At 40.8% G+C, this 14,851-nt stretch overlaps 2 protein-coding genes across 5 annotated transcripts in view; one reads left to right on the top strand and one right to left on the bottom strand.

Annotated features, from left to right (window-relative positions):
- scrn3 (secernin 3) overlaps nucleotides 1-11,443 on the bottom strand; it is a 45,334-nt gene extending 33,891 nt beyond the window's left edge. Inside the window, exons 1-2 of one of the 4 annotated variants that reach the window (XM_039757659.1) lie at nucleotides 11,349-11,443; nucleotides 66-125 (exon numbers count right to left, since the gene is read on the bottom strand). The gene's annotated coding sequence lies outside the window, so the exon portion shown is untranslated. Of the gene's footprint in view, nucleotides 1-65; nucleotides 126-11,337 lie in introns of all 4 variants that reach the window. The other 3 variants (XM_039757660.1, XM_039757662.1, XM_039757661.1) reach the window with 3 other exon arrangements.
- Nucleotides 1-14,851, top strand: part of cir1 (corepressor interacting with RBPJ, CIR1) — a 76,116-nt gene that overhangs the window by 7,531 nt on the left and 53,734 nt on the right. Inside the window, exon 2 of the mRNA XM_039757657.1 lies at nucleotides 10,261-10,421. The gene's annotated coding sequence lies outside the window, so the exon portion shown is untranslated. The remainder of the gene's footprint in view (nucleotides 1-10,260; nucleotides 10,422-14,851) is intronic.

Here is a 14,851-nt window from a genome sequence, read left to right as displayed (position 1 = left end):
AATGTGGTACTTCATTCTGGCTTACCCAGTACATCTCTACCTAACCGTATCTGAGAAACACTCACCACGTGAAATGGACTGCAAACCAGTAGTTTGATAAGTCACTGAACCTGACTGCTTACTTGCTGTAAAAAATAGATGGAAATAATCATTACATACCAAATATTGTTATTAGACTTTGGTGAAGACATCTACCAGATAACTAAATTATTTCTACTACACAAATATAGACCTACATAATTAAAAACACACTTTTGCCACTAGACATACCCAACCCTTACAGTTGATCACTCGTTTACTAACTGAAAGCTCCAGACATATGAAAAGCAATACAAAAATCAACTCGAATCACCAGCTGGTTTAATTGGATACTATATGAGCAGACATCCATCCTTCCATTTTCTTACTCAGAGCAGAAAGCATCTGGGAGCAAGGCAGGAACACCTGGGGCCTCACTTATAAAACTTTGCTTGATTTTAGGCGTGAAAATATGTGTACGCCAAAAAACAGAAAACCTGGTGTACCCACATTTCCATGCAATTTTCCCTTTAAAAATCACAATTACCGTATATACTCTCATATAAGTCGGGTCTTGAAACCTGAAAAATCGATCATAAAATCAGACCCCGACTTATACAACTGTTCAAAAATACGACACTTAAATCTTTTTTTTTTTTTTACATCTTCTTGCCACCAGTTTCTCAGACGCATCAAATTTTGTTCTAGCAGCGCAGTTACCAATTTCTTTCACCACTTCAACGACTTTTAATTTACAACCAGCTTCATATTTTCTTCTGATCGAGCACTCAATTGTAGATAAGGGATGCTCTTACAATAAAGGTGTATGAGGGTGGGAGATACAAAAAGCACAAATCAGTTCAAAACGTCGTTTCTGTATAGTTCGGGTATTACCGTGTGGTCACATAGGCACAACACATAGAAAAAAAAGGCAGTGTGCTTCGTAGTTCCTCTCTCAGGTGGGCATTAGCATATCGTAATCTCTTGGACCAATAGCGTGAGTTTCCCACATTCGACTTATAAGATGACTTTCTAAAATACTGGAAATTATACGGTATAATCAAGCCCTGACTTATCTGCGGGAGAACTTAAACACGAGTATACACTCACCTAAAGGATTATTAGGAACACCATACTAATACGGTGTTTGACCCCCTTTCGCCTTCAGAACTGCCTTAATTCTACGTGGCATTGATTCAACAAGGTGCTGAAAGCATTCTTTAGAAATGTTGGCCCATATTGATAGGATAGAATCTTGCAGTTGATGGAGTTTTGTGGGACGCACATCCAGGGCACGAAGCTCCCGTTCCACCACATCCCAAAGATGCTCTATTGGGTTGAGATCTGGTGACTGTGGGGGCCATTTTAGTACAGTGAACTCATTGTCATGTTCCAAGAAACCAGTTTGAAATGATTCAAGCTTTGTGACATGGTGCATTATCCTGCTGGAAGTAGCCATCAGAGGATGGGTACATGGTGGTCATGAAGGAATGGACATGGTCAGAAACAATGCTCAGGTAGCCCGTGGCATTTAACTCTTTCAGGGCTGATGTCAACTTTTGTCAAAATTCAGGAGTAGAAGACGGTAATCAACTGTAAACTGCAACAAAACTCGCCCTTACATTTTAGTTCGACTCTCTTTGCTAGAAGGAAAGTTACATAGCTTTTTTGATTTAACCTCGATTCCCTATGCGTGCGTGAGTAGCGAACAGCAAACAACCTCTAAAATGGCACCGACATCTGGTGAGAAACCAAAGCAAATGTACAAGGCAAAATGCTCCATGGGCGTTTTACGTAATTTTGTTTAATAGGACTCTGACTTGTCAGACTCCGAGTTTGATGCAAGTAATCTGGAGATGGAGATCAAAAACGAAAGTGAGGTACCAGCATCATCTGATCAGTCCCCAGGTGATCGTGTTGCTGAACACTTTCGTGTAGCTGATGAGCCTACAGCAGTGTTTGCCTAGTAGGACCACCACTTACTGTATTATGACAAGAGGTACAAACCAGATTGCGTTACACTGCGACCGCCACCACCACCCACCTGCTGTGCGAAGACAGGCAGGCAGCTGCCCACCATGCCTTCTTGCTGACCATTGAGGTGCCCCCAACGCAGCCACTGCTGCCAGAGATGCTGAACATGCGCCAACAGCAGCCACAGCACATAGCAACTGACGTTTTATGTTGACTTATGTGTGAAACCATTGCTTTGTGTGCTTTTCAGAAAACTAATTTCTTTGGAAAAAATATTCAGCCCTCAAAGAGTTAAACGATGCCCAATTGGCACTAAGGGGCCTAAAGTGTGCCAAGAAAACATCCCCCACACCATTACACCACCACCACCAGCCTGCACAGTGGTAACAAGGCATGATGGATCTATGTTCTCATTCTGTTGACGCCAAATTCTGACTCTACCATTTGAAGGTCTCAACAGAAATCGAGACTCATCAGACCAGGCAACATTTTTCCAGTCTTCAACTGTCCAATTTTGGTGAGCTCGTGCAAATTGTAGCCTCTTTTTCTATTTGTAGTGGAGATGAGTGGTACCCGGTGGGGTCTTCTGCTGTTGTAGCCCATCCGCCTCAAGGTTGTGTGTGTTGTGGCTTCACAAATGCTTTGCTGCATACCTCGGTTGTAACGAGTGGTTATTTCAGTCAAAGTTGCTCTTCTATCAGTTTGAATCAGTCGGCCCATTCTCCTCTGACCTCTAGCATCAACAAGGCATTTTCGCCCACAGGACTGCCGCATACTGGATGTTTTTCCCTTTTCACACCATTCCTTGTAAACCCTAGAAATGGTTGTGCGTGAAAAACCCAGTAACTGAGAAGACCGGCCCGTCTGGCACCAACAACCATGCCACGCTCAAAATTGCTTAAATCACCTTTCTTTCCCATTCTTACATTCAGTTTGGAGTTCAGGAGATTGTCTTGACCAGAACCACACCCCTAAATGCATTGAAGCAACTGCCATGTGATTGGTTGATTAGATAATTGCATTAATGAGAAATTGAACAGGTGTTCCTAAAAATCCTTTAGGTGAGTGTATACGGTACCTTGTAAATGTGTCTGTGAACCTCGCCCGGTTGCCACAATGAAACAACCATATATGGACCATGCTGATCAACCTCATACAAGATGCTTTGGGCCCTCTTTGGCTGGTAGAGCCCCCTCACACATGACACATCCAGTAGTGTAAGACAAGAGTACTCATCTGTAAGTTAGGGGCACACAGAGAACCTTTATTTGGTGGCGTAAGCATTGGTGTAAGTAATAAGTTCAAATATGTTAAAAGGCAACATGTTACTGCTGCTGTAAATGGTATAAGCTCCACCCACACGAAACCTGAAATAGAGTAAATTAAAAAAATGTCCAATGTCTGATGACAAACTGAATCATTCGTCAACGGCAAATTGTGTGTGTATAATGGAAGGATGGAAAAACACATTGACACTCTTCGATTCTGATCTGCGAATGCAACCTGTAACTGGAGATACCAAAGCAGAACCTAACAATTGTCAGTGCCATCTTGGCATCACAGATGACTTGTACGTTAACAGAATGTCACTGCTTACAGTTAATAAAGTCAGCTTCATTCTCTCTCGGTACCCTTAAACATTAAAGTGCTCTGAAGTGCCATTTAATGTTGGCAACAACTTGCTATTTTAGACAGTGCCATGCAAAAGTTTGGAGCCCCTTGCTTAAAATATGTCTGTTAGTGTGAATAGTTAAGTGAGCAGAAGATGAACTGATCACCAAAAGACAAAGTTAAAGATGACACATTTCTTTTTGGCATTTTATGCAAGATTAGTGTATTGTTTTTTTGTTTTGTACAACTGTACAGTGAAAAAAGAAAGAAGCCCTATGCAAAAGTTTGGGCACCCCAAGATATTGGAGGTCTCGGATAACGTTTCTCAAGGTGGTGTCAGACCTTCATTAGCTTGTTAGGGTTATGGTCTGTCACAGTCATTGTTAGGAAACCCCAGTTGATGCAAATATTAAAGCTGTATAAATTCTCTGATTATTTAAACCTTGTCCCGGCAATCAGCAGCCATGGGCTCCTCTAAGCAGCTGCCTAGCACTCTGAAAAATGAAAGAATTGAAGCTCACAAAGCAGGAGGAGGCTACAAGAATTTTCAGGTCGCTATTTCCTCAGTTCGTAATGTTATTAAGAAATGGCAGTTAACAGGAACAGTGGAAGTCAAGTTGAAATCTTGAAGACCAAGAAAACTTTCTGAAAGAACTGCTTGCTGGATTGCTAGAAAGGCAAATAAAAAACACAGTTTGACTGCAAAAAACCTTCATGAAGATTTAGCAGACTCAGGAGTGGTTGAGCACTGTGCAGCAACACCTGATCAGATATGACCTTCATGGTAGAGTCAGCAGAAGAAAACCTTTCCTGTGTCCCAGCCACAAAATTACGCCTGAGGTTTGCCAATGAATATTTAAACAAGCCTGATGCATTTTGGAAATAAGTCCTGTGGACTGATAAAGCTAAAATAGAACTTTTTTGGCCACAGTGTGCAAAGGTATGTTTGGAGAAAAGAGGGGCCGAATTCCATAAAAGGAACACGTCTCCAACTATTAAGCATGAGGGTGGATCGATCAGGCTTTGGGCTGGTGTCGTAGCCAGAGGCACAGGGAACATTTCATTGGTAGAGGGATGAATGGATTCAAATAAATACCAGTAAATTCTGGAAGCAAACATCACACCATCTGCAAAAAGTTAAAACGATGATGAGTCATACAAGAAGATAATGACTTGAAAAACACCTCAAAATCTACAATGAAATACCTGAAGAGGTGCCAGCTGAGTGTTTTGCCGTGGCCCTCACAGTCCCCCAACCTAAACATCATTAAAGACCAGTGGAGAGATCTCAGAAGAGCAGGGCATGCAAAACATCCCAAGACTCTTGCAGAATGTGAAGCTTTTTGCAAGGACAAATGGGCGAAAATAAGAAGTAAGAACTGAAAGACCCTTAGCTGGCTACAAATAACATTTACAAGCTGTGATAGTTGCCAAAGGGGGTCTTACTAAGTACTCACCCTGTCAGGTTCCCAAACTTTTGCTTCAGGCCCTTTTCTTTTCTTTTTTGGTATTTTGTACCTGTGAGTGATGGAAATAAAAATGTAATCTGTCTTGAAATATTAAAGAAACGTGTCAACTTTAACTGTATGCCTTTTGGTGATCACTTAAGTATTCACATTAACAGACATTTCAAGCAAGGGAGCCCAAAGTTTTGCATGACACTGCACGTATAAGGACCCACGTCATATTAAAACTTGACGTAGCACTTTGTTGATCAGTTAAAGGCTTATAGCACAGCGGGCATGAAGGAGTGAAGCTTGGCTGAGATACTCTTGACCTGTCAGTCACTTCCCTGAGAAGTGACAACAGGTAGCCGACATAAACTGAAGAAAAACCCAAAAAGTTCAAATGCGCAGCACTGGTCCTTTTAAAAGGGAACTAGAATACAGTCGTGCATCATATTCATATTTAATACTAGGGGGCTCTACCCCCTGCTCGCTTCGCTCGCCCACCCCTGGGTTTGGTTTGCCAGATATACAATTTAAAGAGATTGTTATTTTCATGGGAATTGTTACATATGCATTATTTTCACTTTTACTTTAAAACTTTTGAAAAAACAATACTTGTCCTTTATTTCCGGCCCCAGGCGTGGTTACATCTCTTTCTCACAGGACATATAACGCTGCTCGCATTGTGAAGCGGAGGCGGCTGAACACACGCTAAGGAGAAGCGGTTGGATCATCTGCTAGCATGTTGCGTGCTCTGCTTGTCGCGCTGCGCGTTGATCATTTTAAATCTTGTACAGCAGCTGTCCTTTTGCCACTTTGCGTCTCTGACGCTCGCATTGGGTGTAGGTTTTTTGGTTTTAACACACGTTAAGGAGAAGCGGTCGGATCATCTGCTGGCTTGCTGCTGCTGGTGAACTGCGTGTTTTGCTTGTCACTTGTTGTTTTAAGAGTTGGACCGACATGAGGTGTGTCTGCCAAAAGCATTCCAACAACTCCTAGGTTAGATGTCTGTGACCTTAGTTTTAAATGTTGCCTCACTGCTTTGTCTCGTGGGACATCAAATTGTCTTCTGAGAAGATCACGTCTCATCTCCTTCCCAAGATTTTTTTTTAATAGAGAGATGTCACGTCAACACACATTATAACAACAGCTTGGTGATATGAATTATTATACACACGAGTCATCATTTGGCTGGTTTGACTGCATTTCCCTACTTGATCAAGGGTGTCGTCACTTCTCAGTTTGTCTGAGCTGCCATAAATACACGCATGGTCCCAAGTCAAGCTTTCTTTTATAAATCCCAACGTCTGCATGGGAAGTTGCATATGCACATTTCATGCTTCATTTTGTGGTCTGCAAGCTTTATATAGATGAGGTCCCCTGGACCGGCATCAGTCCATCCCATTAAAGACACACGCACACAGGATAATTTAGCACTGCCAGTTCATCTAACCTTTATATCTTGGTAATGTGCAAGGAAACGCATGTGAACATCGGGAAAACACGCAAACTCCTAACTGCGAGACAGCAACACTACCACCTATATGTGCAGACGGTAGGCGGAAACTCGCTTCTAAGGCCAACACTCATGCCACGAGGGTACAATGGCACTGTAAAAACATACATGGCAGGAAATAATTTAAATTGGAAACTTCTGCTTAGTACACATGAGAACAGATTTAAAATGCAGCTGCTACTCCTGGATGTCACTTGGGTTTATACTTCATACTGAAACAGACAAGCAGCAATGTGCCACTAATGTGCTTTAGATGTTTTAGCCCTGTGATTCTCAAATTTAGTCCCGGAGGCCCCCTTTGGCTGTAGGTTTTTGTTCCAACCAGTATATCAGTCATTGTTACCTTTAATTTATGTTATTACTTAAATCTTTCCTGGGTATGACGTTAATCTGCATCCAGCCCTGCATGTAGGCCCTCCAACCCGCAGGGAAAAACCTGGGGGTTGGTGGCAGAATTGGCACTCCAGTCACCATAAAAAAAAAAACACCTCAGATTGTTCCATTCCATTCAAACTGGTGAGGCGCTGAGATGTCACCAATTGGATGGCTGCACTTGGATCCTAATCTGGGACCCTGAGTTATGTCGGTCATAGTGAAATCCTTCCAACAGCAAGCCAAAATGTTCGGCAACCCTGGTCATTCTAGCTCTCTCCCTCTTATCTCTAAGATGAATGTCACGTTGTTGTTCAGTTTCTGAAGCTCTAGATGTAGTAGCTCTCTCCCTAATCTACTGAAGTCGAGTGTCACGCTGCAGTTTGGTTTCTGAAGCTCTAGATGTAGTAGCTCTCTCCCTAATCTCCTGAAGTCGAATGTCACGCTGCTGTTCAGTTCTCAGCGGGACGGCCCCTCTCCTCTCATAAATTCTTAACTACCCTTCCACACTGAAAAATTTGTCTTTGTCAGTAATATTCTTAGTTTAGCTAAATAATCAAAGACTCAAAAATGTTTGTAAGTACAGTGTAAAGAATGTGCATGGGAAATTTGGGCTTCCTACGTATATTGGAAGTCGTAGAAATAGTAAGGACGGGTTTCCCCATTTATATATACAGTTTAGGGGGTACACCCGTTTCCCCCCCCCCTTGGGTGTTGCAATAGGACATGAAACATACCTACAGTGCATCCGGAAAGTATTCACAATGTATCACTTTTTCCACATTTTGTTATGTTACAGCCTTATTCCAAAATGGATTAGATTCATTTTTTTTCCTCAGAATTCTACACACAACACCTCATAATGTCAACGTGAAAAAAAAGTTAACTTGAGGTTTTTGCCCATGTACATAAGTATTCATTCACAGCCTTTGCTCAATACTTTGTCGATGCACCTTTGGCAGCAATTACAGCCTCAAGTCTTTTTGAATATGATGCCACAAGCTTGGCACACCTATCCTTGGCCAGTTTCGCCCATTCCTCTTTGCAGCACCTCTCAAGCTCCATCAGCTTGGATGGGAAGCGTCGGTGCACAGCCATTTTAAGATCTCTCCAGAGATGTTCAATCGGATTCAAGTCTGGGCCACTCAAGGACATTCACAGAGTTGTCCTGAAGCCACTCCTTTGATATCGTGGCTGTGTGCTTAGGGTCGTTGTCCTGCTGAAAGATGAACCGTCGCCCCAGTGTGAGGTCAAGAGCGCTCTGGAGCAGGTTTTCATCCAGGATGTCTCTGTACATTTCTACAGTCATCTTTCCCTTTATACTGACTAGTCTCCCAGTTCCTGCCGCTGAACAACATCCCCACAGCATGATGCTGCCACCACCATGCTTCACTGCAGGGATGGTATTGGCCTGGTGATGAGCGGTGCCTGGTTTCCTCCAAACGTGACGCCTGGCATTCACACCAAAGAGTTCAATCTTTGTCTCATCAGACCAGAGAATTTTGTTTCTCATGGTCTGAGAGTCCTTCAGGTGCCTTTTGGCAAACTCCAGGCGGGCTGCCATGTGCCTTTTACTAAGGAGTGCCATCTGTCTGGCCACTCTACCATACAGGCCTGATTGGTGGATTGCTGCAGAGATGGTTGTCCTTCTGGAAGGTTCTCCTCTCTCCACAGAGGACCTCTGGAGCTCTGACAGAGTGACCATCGGGTTCTTGGTCACCTCTCTGACTAAGGCCCTTCTCCCCCGATCGCTCAGTTTAGATGGCCGGCCAGCTCTAGGAAGAGTCCTGGTGGTTTCAAACTTCTTCCACTTACAGATGATGGAGGCCATTGTGCTCATTGGGACCTTCAAAGCAGCAGAAATGTTTCTGTAACCTTCCCCAGATTTGTGCCTCGAGACAATCCTGTCTTGGAGGTCTACAGACAATTCCTTTGAATTCATGCTTGGTTTGTGCTCTGACATGAACTGTCAACTGTGGTACCTTCTATAGACAGGTGTGTGCCTTTCCAAATCATGTCACATCAACTGACTTTACCACAGGTGGACTCCAATGAAGCTGCAGAAACATCTCAAGGATGATCAGGGGAAACAGGATGCACCTGAGCTCAGTTTGGAGCTTCATGGCAAAGGCTATGAATACTTATGTACATGTGCTTTCTCAATTTTTTTATTTTTAATAAATTTGCAAAAACCTCAAGTAAACGTTTTTCACGTTATCATTATGGGGTGTTGTGTGTAGAATTCTGAGGAAAAAAATTAATTTAATCCATTTTGGAATAAGGCTGTAACGTAACAAAATGTGGAAAAAGTGATGCACTGTGAATACTTTCCGGATGCACTGTAACTTTTGTATCTACACTGCAAGGAATGAGCACGCGAAATTTCAGCTTCCCACCAATACGGAAAGTGGGAGAATTAGTGATGAGTCAGTGAGGGCTTTGCCTTTTATATGTACAGATAAGATTATGACATATTTGTACTTTTTTGTTATTTTTACATGCCTACATTGTTTTGTTATTATTTTTTTTTTAATTCACTTTTTCTGTGGTTTTGTCAATTAACGTTGGGCAGAGCAGACTCCAGTGCAAAAGACTCTGGAAGGAGTAATGACTTTTGTGTGCTTATTAGTAAAAAATTGTGTAAATAACCAGATCGTTAAAAAAAAGGAAAAAGAATAAATTGTGACCTTTCTAACACATCTAAATAACTGCTTCATTCAGTAATAATAGTAATACATTTTATTTATATGGCACCTTTTTCAAGCTCAGACCGCGTCACAGAAATTCAGAATGAACAAAAGGGCATATACAGCATTGGATACAAATAATACCTGCATAACACAATAAGTGAAGTTAAATACAGGATATCCAAAGCTTTCGAATAGAATAAGGAGACAATAAACCAGAAGAAAACTAAAAATACAAGATACCACCAAAAAAAAGCCCACCCAAAACAGACAACATAATCTGTGAACCAAACCAAAATCATGCTGAGCATCTGGACAGAAAGAATAAGGGTCAGAATGTCAGGGTCGGTTCGATGCCTTCCTGAACAAATGAGTTTGAAATTGTTTTGTAAAAACAATAAATTGAGTCGTCTGACTTCAATAATATATGGGGAGTTAGTCATTCCAACGTTTGGATGCAGTGGAGCTGAAGGCTCTGTTACCCATAGAACACAAGGGACGTTGGGGAGCTTAAATTGATTCAATTCAATAGATCCATAATCTGTTATTTAAAAACTATAGGGTTATTAAAAATATTCAAATAGAAAATATGGGCATTTCTAGCTCGTTTTTATTTTCCTTTTCTGTATCACAGTTGGTTTGCCAACCGCCATAAAACAAAAGGAGAAGAAAGAAGGTGTTGCTGGGGCACAACAACATGGCCAAAATCAGTGGACCTTTCTGTGTGGACAAGGAGAAGAGTGATGGAGAAGGTCACTGCTGTACTCCGGTGCAAAGCCACTAAAAGTGTTACAGGTTAGTAACAGAATTTTATAGTCAGTCATGTAAGATACGACGAGTCAGTTAAGGCAGAGCAGGATGGCTGTTCGATGTTCACTGGTGTGTGTGTGTCTCAGGACTCTTAACAGAAGAGGTTTGAATCCACTGGAGCTGTGGTAACAGATTAGAAGAGGTACCTGGCAGCGGGGAGTTATAGTAGTCGATGCAAGATGTCACAAAAGCATGGAGAAGTTTTAACAACATAAGAGAAGGAGAGGAATGAGTGAACATGGGATACATTACGGAGGCGAAAAGAATAAAGTGTCCTCATGTGATTTATATGGTTTGAATAAGGGAGAAATCAAATATGACACCAAAATATTGTTCACCCAGTTTGTAATTTCTGGATGGATGCAAAAAAAGTGAAACTAGGAAACAGCGGGTTACTTAATTAAGAGCAGAGCTGTTCGTTTTGCTTGAATCAAAATCTGATTTCTGATGCCAACGATAAGAAATGAGGAGTAACCTTTAGATACACTTTGTGGGAATGTTCAAATAGCCGTCAAAAGGACAACCGTCCCATCAATCTCCTTATGACTTGAAGCGGAGTGTTCGCCAAACAATTCGTGGGAAATACACGGAACTAAGTGGCACGCTGAATTAAGGCAGCAACTCGTTGTTCTGATGCCGCTTTTACAATTAGAGCTCAGCAAAGCAGGAATAAACCTCTGCACTAAACAACAGTCCATCACAAGTTCGCTCGCCTGCCGTCCTCACGGTCCTGCGAGTTTATACACACCGTTCCACTGGTGGCAATACCCGTCATACTTTGCAGGCATTATAAGTATTCCGTTCGTGGATTCCCTTTTAGATGGGAGCTCCTAATAACCACCTACAGATCTACAAGAATAAAAAATAAGCCCTAACTAGCAAAGAGTACAAACAAACATAACTATACGGTACTTGTCAACTGTTTCCTCGGTTCTGGTGTCACCCGTGTGCCTTTACTTCAAGGTTCTCCTCTTCGCGGTCCACTTTAGACGCATGCGCACAGGTTGGTGTAGCAGAACAGGTCAAAGGTCAAAAGTAATTAAATATAGTTGTAAACATTTGTGTGACCTTTTTATTAACAGTAAAATAATAATGTGTTCAACCTTTAGTTATTTGGAACACAAATGTACTTAACTTTTGTTGTTAGTAATTTCAGGAAAATTTTACCTGGAATTTACCATATCAACGAAGTTTACCAGCTGTTAACCGGAAGCACATTTTTCTTGTCTATGAGTGGAGTCGACCGCTCCAAGATGGTGTGTTTATTGCCGTGCCTAATTGAAGCAAATGCGCATTGACCGCTGTTCCTATTTGCGTAAATACGTCGTCCTTCTGCCATATTGCAGCGGTCAAGATACAGTCCAGAATGTAGAACTACTGTGAGCTCGAGTTGTAATTTTATTATTATTCTCAAGCAATTTTTACATTTTTCTCATAATTGTTAGTCATGTCAGCATATGTATAGGCAGCATTCTGATATATGTGATGTATTATTTGTTAAACGTTTGTTATTAATAGCAGCAAGAACCAGTGACCGGATGAGTCACAATACGTAAATATTAAATAAATATCCATCCATCCATTTTCTAACCCGCTGAATCCAAATACAGGGTCACGGGGGTCTGCTGGAGCCAATCCCAGCCAACACAGGGCACAAGGCAGGAACCAATCCTGGGCAGGGTGCCAACCCACCGCAGGACACACACAAACACACCCACACACCAAGCACACACTAGGGCCAATTTAGAATCGCCAATCCACCTAACCTGCATGTCTTTGATATGTTCATTTTTTTGAAAAAAGCATACAAGTAATAATGTGACACCTCTTCTGCATACAGAACCTGGCGCTCTTATGCATAATACATATAATAATAATAATAATAATACTGTAGTAATAAATATTAATAATTCACCTTAATAGATGGACAATTAAGTGTCTTTATGTCTACGTATCTGTGTGTCTGTCTGGTTACTATGTCTCTGTTATATGCCATTTGGTATGGGTTTTTGTAAAAACAGTGTTAATCATTCCGAAACACCATCTGTTGGAATGACACATGCAATGGATTTAATTACTACAAACTTTGAGATGTTCCATCATATGTGATGCATATGTCTCCGTTATTTACCATTTGGTGCAGGATTAGTAAAAGCAGTGCCAATGTGTGTTATGTGTCATCTATTGGAATGGCAAATGAAATGCATTTTAGTACTGCAAGTGTTTGGGATGCAATTTCTGTTGGAATGACAAACACAAGGCATAGGTCTCTGTTATTTACAATTTGGTGCAGGATTTGTAAAAGCAGTGCTACTGTTTGTGATGTGCCATCTGTTGGAATAACAAATGAAATGCATTTGACTCTGAACTCTGACTGAGCCACAAACTAATGAAGCTTAAGCTTCAGGGCCCCAGAAGCAACTTTATTCCACATTGCTTAAAAATTGTGTATGTCTATAAAACAATTATAAAAAATTTTAAACACTACAGTATTAACATTTTTGACAGAAATTAAAAGTTAAATTAAAAAAGTAAAGGTTTTATGACTATCATGAGCTGTGAAGCAGAAAGGAATTTTTCAAAGCTCTCCTTTATAAAGAACAAATATTGGTCTACCATGACTGAAGAGTGCTTAAATTCTTTATGAATATTGTCTCTAGAGAATAACATTGTATTATATTCTATGACAAAACTGTACGTGAATATGTTGCTAGAAAAAACAGAACAAAGTTTTGTCAGAAAAAACAGAAAAGAGTTTTTTTTTTCGTAAAATGTGCTTCATGTAGAATGTATTTTAATAGATGTCTAAAAAAGAAAGAGATGCCATGTTTTCCAAAAGGAATTTCAAATTTCAATTTGTCTGATCACAGAATAGTTTTTCACTTTGCCTCAGTCTATTTTAAATGAGTTTCGGCCCAGAGGAGACAGCAGAGTTTGTGGATCATGTTCAAATATGGCTTCTTCTTCACATCATAGAGCTTTAACCTGTATTTGTGAATGGCACAGTGGACTGTGTTCACAGACAGTGACTTCTGGAAGTGTTCCTGAGCCCTTGGAGTGATGTCCATGACAGAATCAGGCCTGTTTTTAATGCAATGCCGCCTGAGGGCCTGAAGATCCAATACTGATTTTCAGCCTTGTCCCTGGTGCACAGAGATTTCTTCAGATTCTCGGAATCTTTTGATGATATTATGTACTGTAGATGATGAAATATTCAAAGTCTTTGCAAATTTATGTTGAGGAGCAGGAATCTGAAATTACTCCACAATTTGTAGATGCAGGTTTTTGCAGATCGGTGAACCTCTGCCCATCTTTACTTCTGAGAGACTCTGCCTCTCTAAGATGCTCTTTTTGTACCCAGACATGTCACTGACCTGCTGACAATTCAACAAATTAGTTCCAAAAATATTTCCTCCAGCTGGTTCTTTTTGGTAACCACTTACTTTTACAGCCTTTTGTTGCACCCCACCCCCCACCCCCCGTCCCATCTGTCCCATCAAATTCAAAATGAGCTCAAATTGTTCATCAAATAGTAAAATGTCTCACTTTCAAAATTTCATATGTTTTCTGTGTTCTATTGTGAATAAAATACTTGTTTATAAGATTTGAAAATCATTGCATTCTGTTTTTATTCATATTTTTACACAGTGTCCCAACTTTTTTGGAATTGGGGTTGTAGATGTGAAAGGCATTATATTAGGTACATAGGATGTAATAGTGAAGACAGCAGAAAACATTATTGGTGTGCCTCTCCCTTCACTGCAGGACATATTTTACAAATGCAGTGTCTGCAAGGCGTGCATCATTGAGCAGGACCCCTTACACCCCTCACACGGACTTTTCACACTTCTGCCGTCCAAGAGAAGATACTGCAGCATCAGAACCCGATCTGCCAGGCTGCTGGAGAGTTTTTACCCCCAAGCTGTCTGACTCCTGAACACCATGCTGCCCCCTGGGATCTTCCACACGGCCTCACCCACCTCTAAAAACAGAGCTTTTATACATGCAGGCCACTTTCCTGCAAAGACGAGTGTGCAGGTAGAAAAGAACTGAAGATCTCATACTGACCTTTAAGGATTTTGCACACTGCACTTTGACGTTCTTTGAAACGTTCTAACCTGTCATTGTTTACATGTGTCTTAAACAACTATTATCATATGCTGATCATTTCTGTATTATCTATATCTATTATTTATTTGTTTATTTATTTATTATATTACATATCTATTGACTATATTTATGTATCTAGATTGCATAATATCATACATCGCATCAATGTTCAAACTGCTTACTACACGTCAATATTGCTGCTACTTCTTTGTATTGTCTTTGCACATTGTCTTGTCTTGTTTGTGTTTTAATTTTAAGTTTACATTTTAGTTTTAATTTAATTTAATTATTTGCACTTTATGTTG

This window comes from Polypterus senegalus, chromosome 6 (genome assembly GCF_016835505.1).
Source record: "Polypterus senegalus isolate Bchr_013 chromosome 6, ASM1683550v1, whole genome shotgun sequence".
Lineage (NCBI taxonomy): Eukaryota > Metazoa > Chordata > Cladistia > Polypteriformes > Polypteridae > Polypterus > Polypterus senegalus.
The sequence above is the reverse complement of the archived record's forward strand: the minus strand, read 5'-3'. Positions and strand labels throughout refer to the sequence as shown.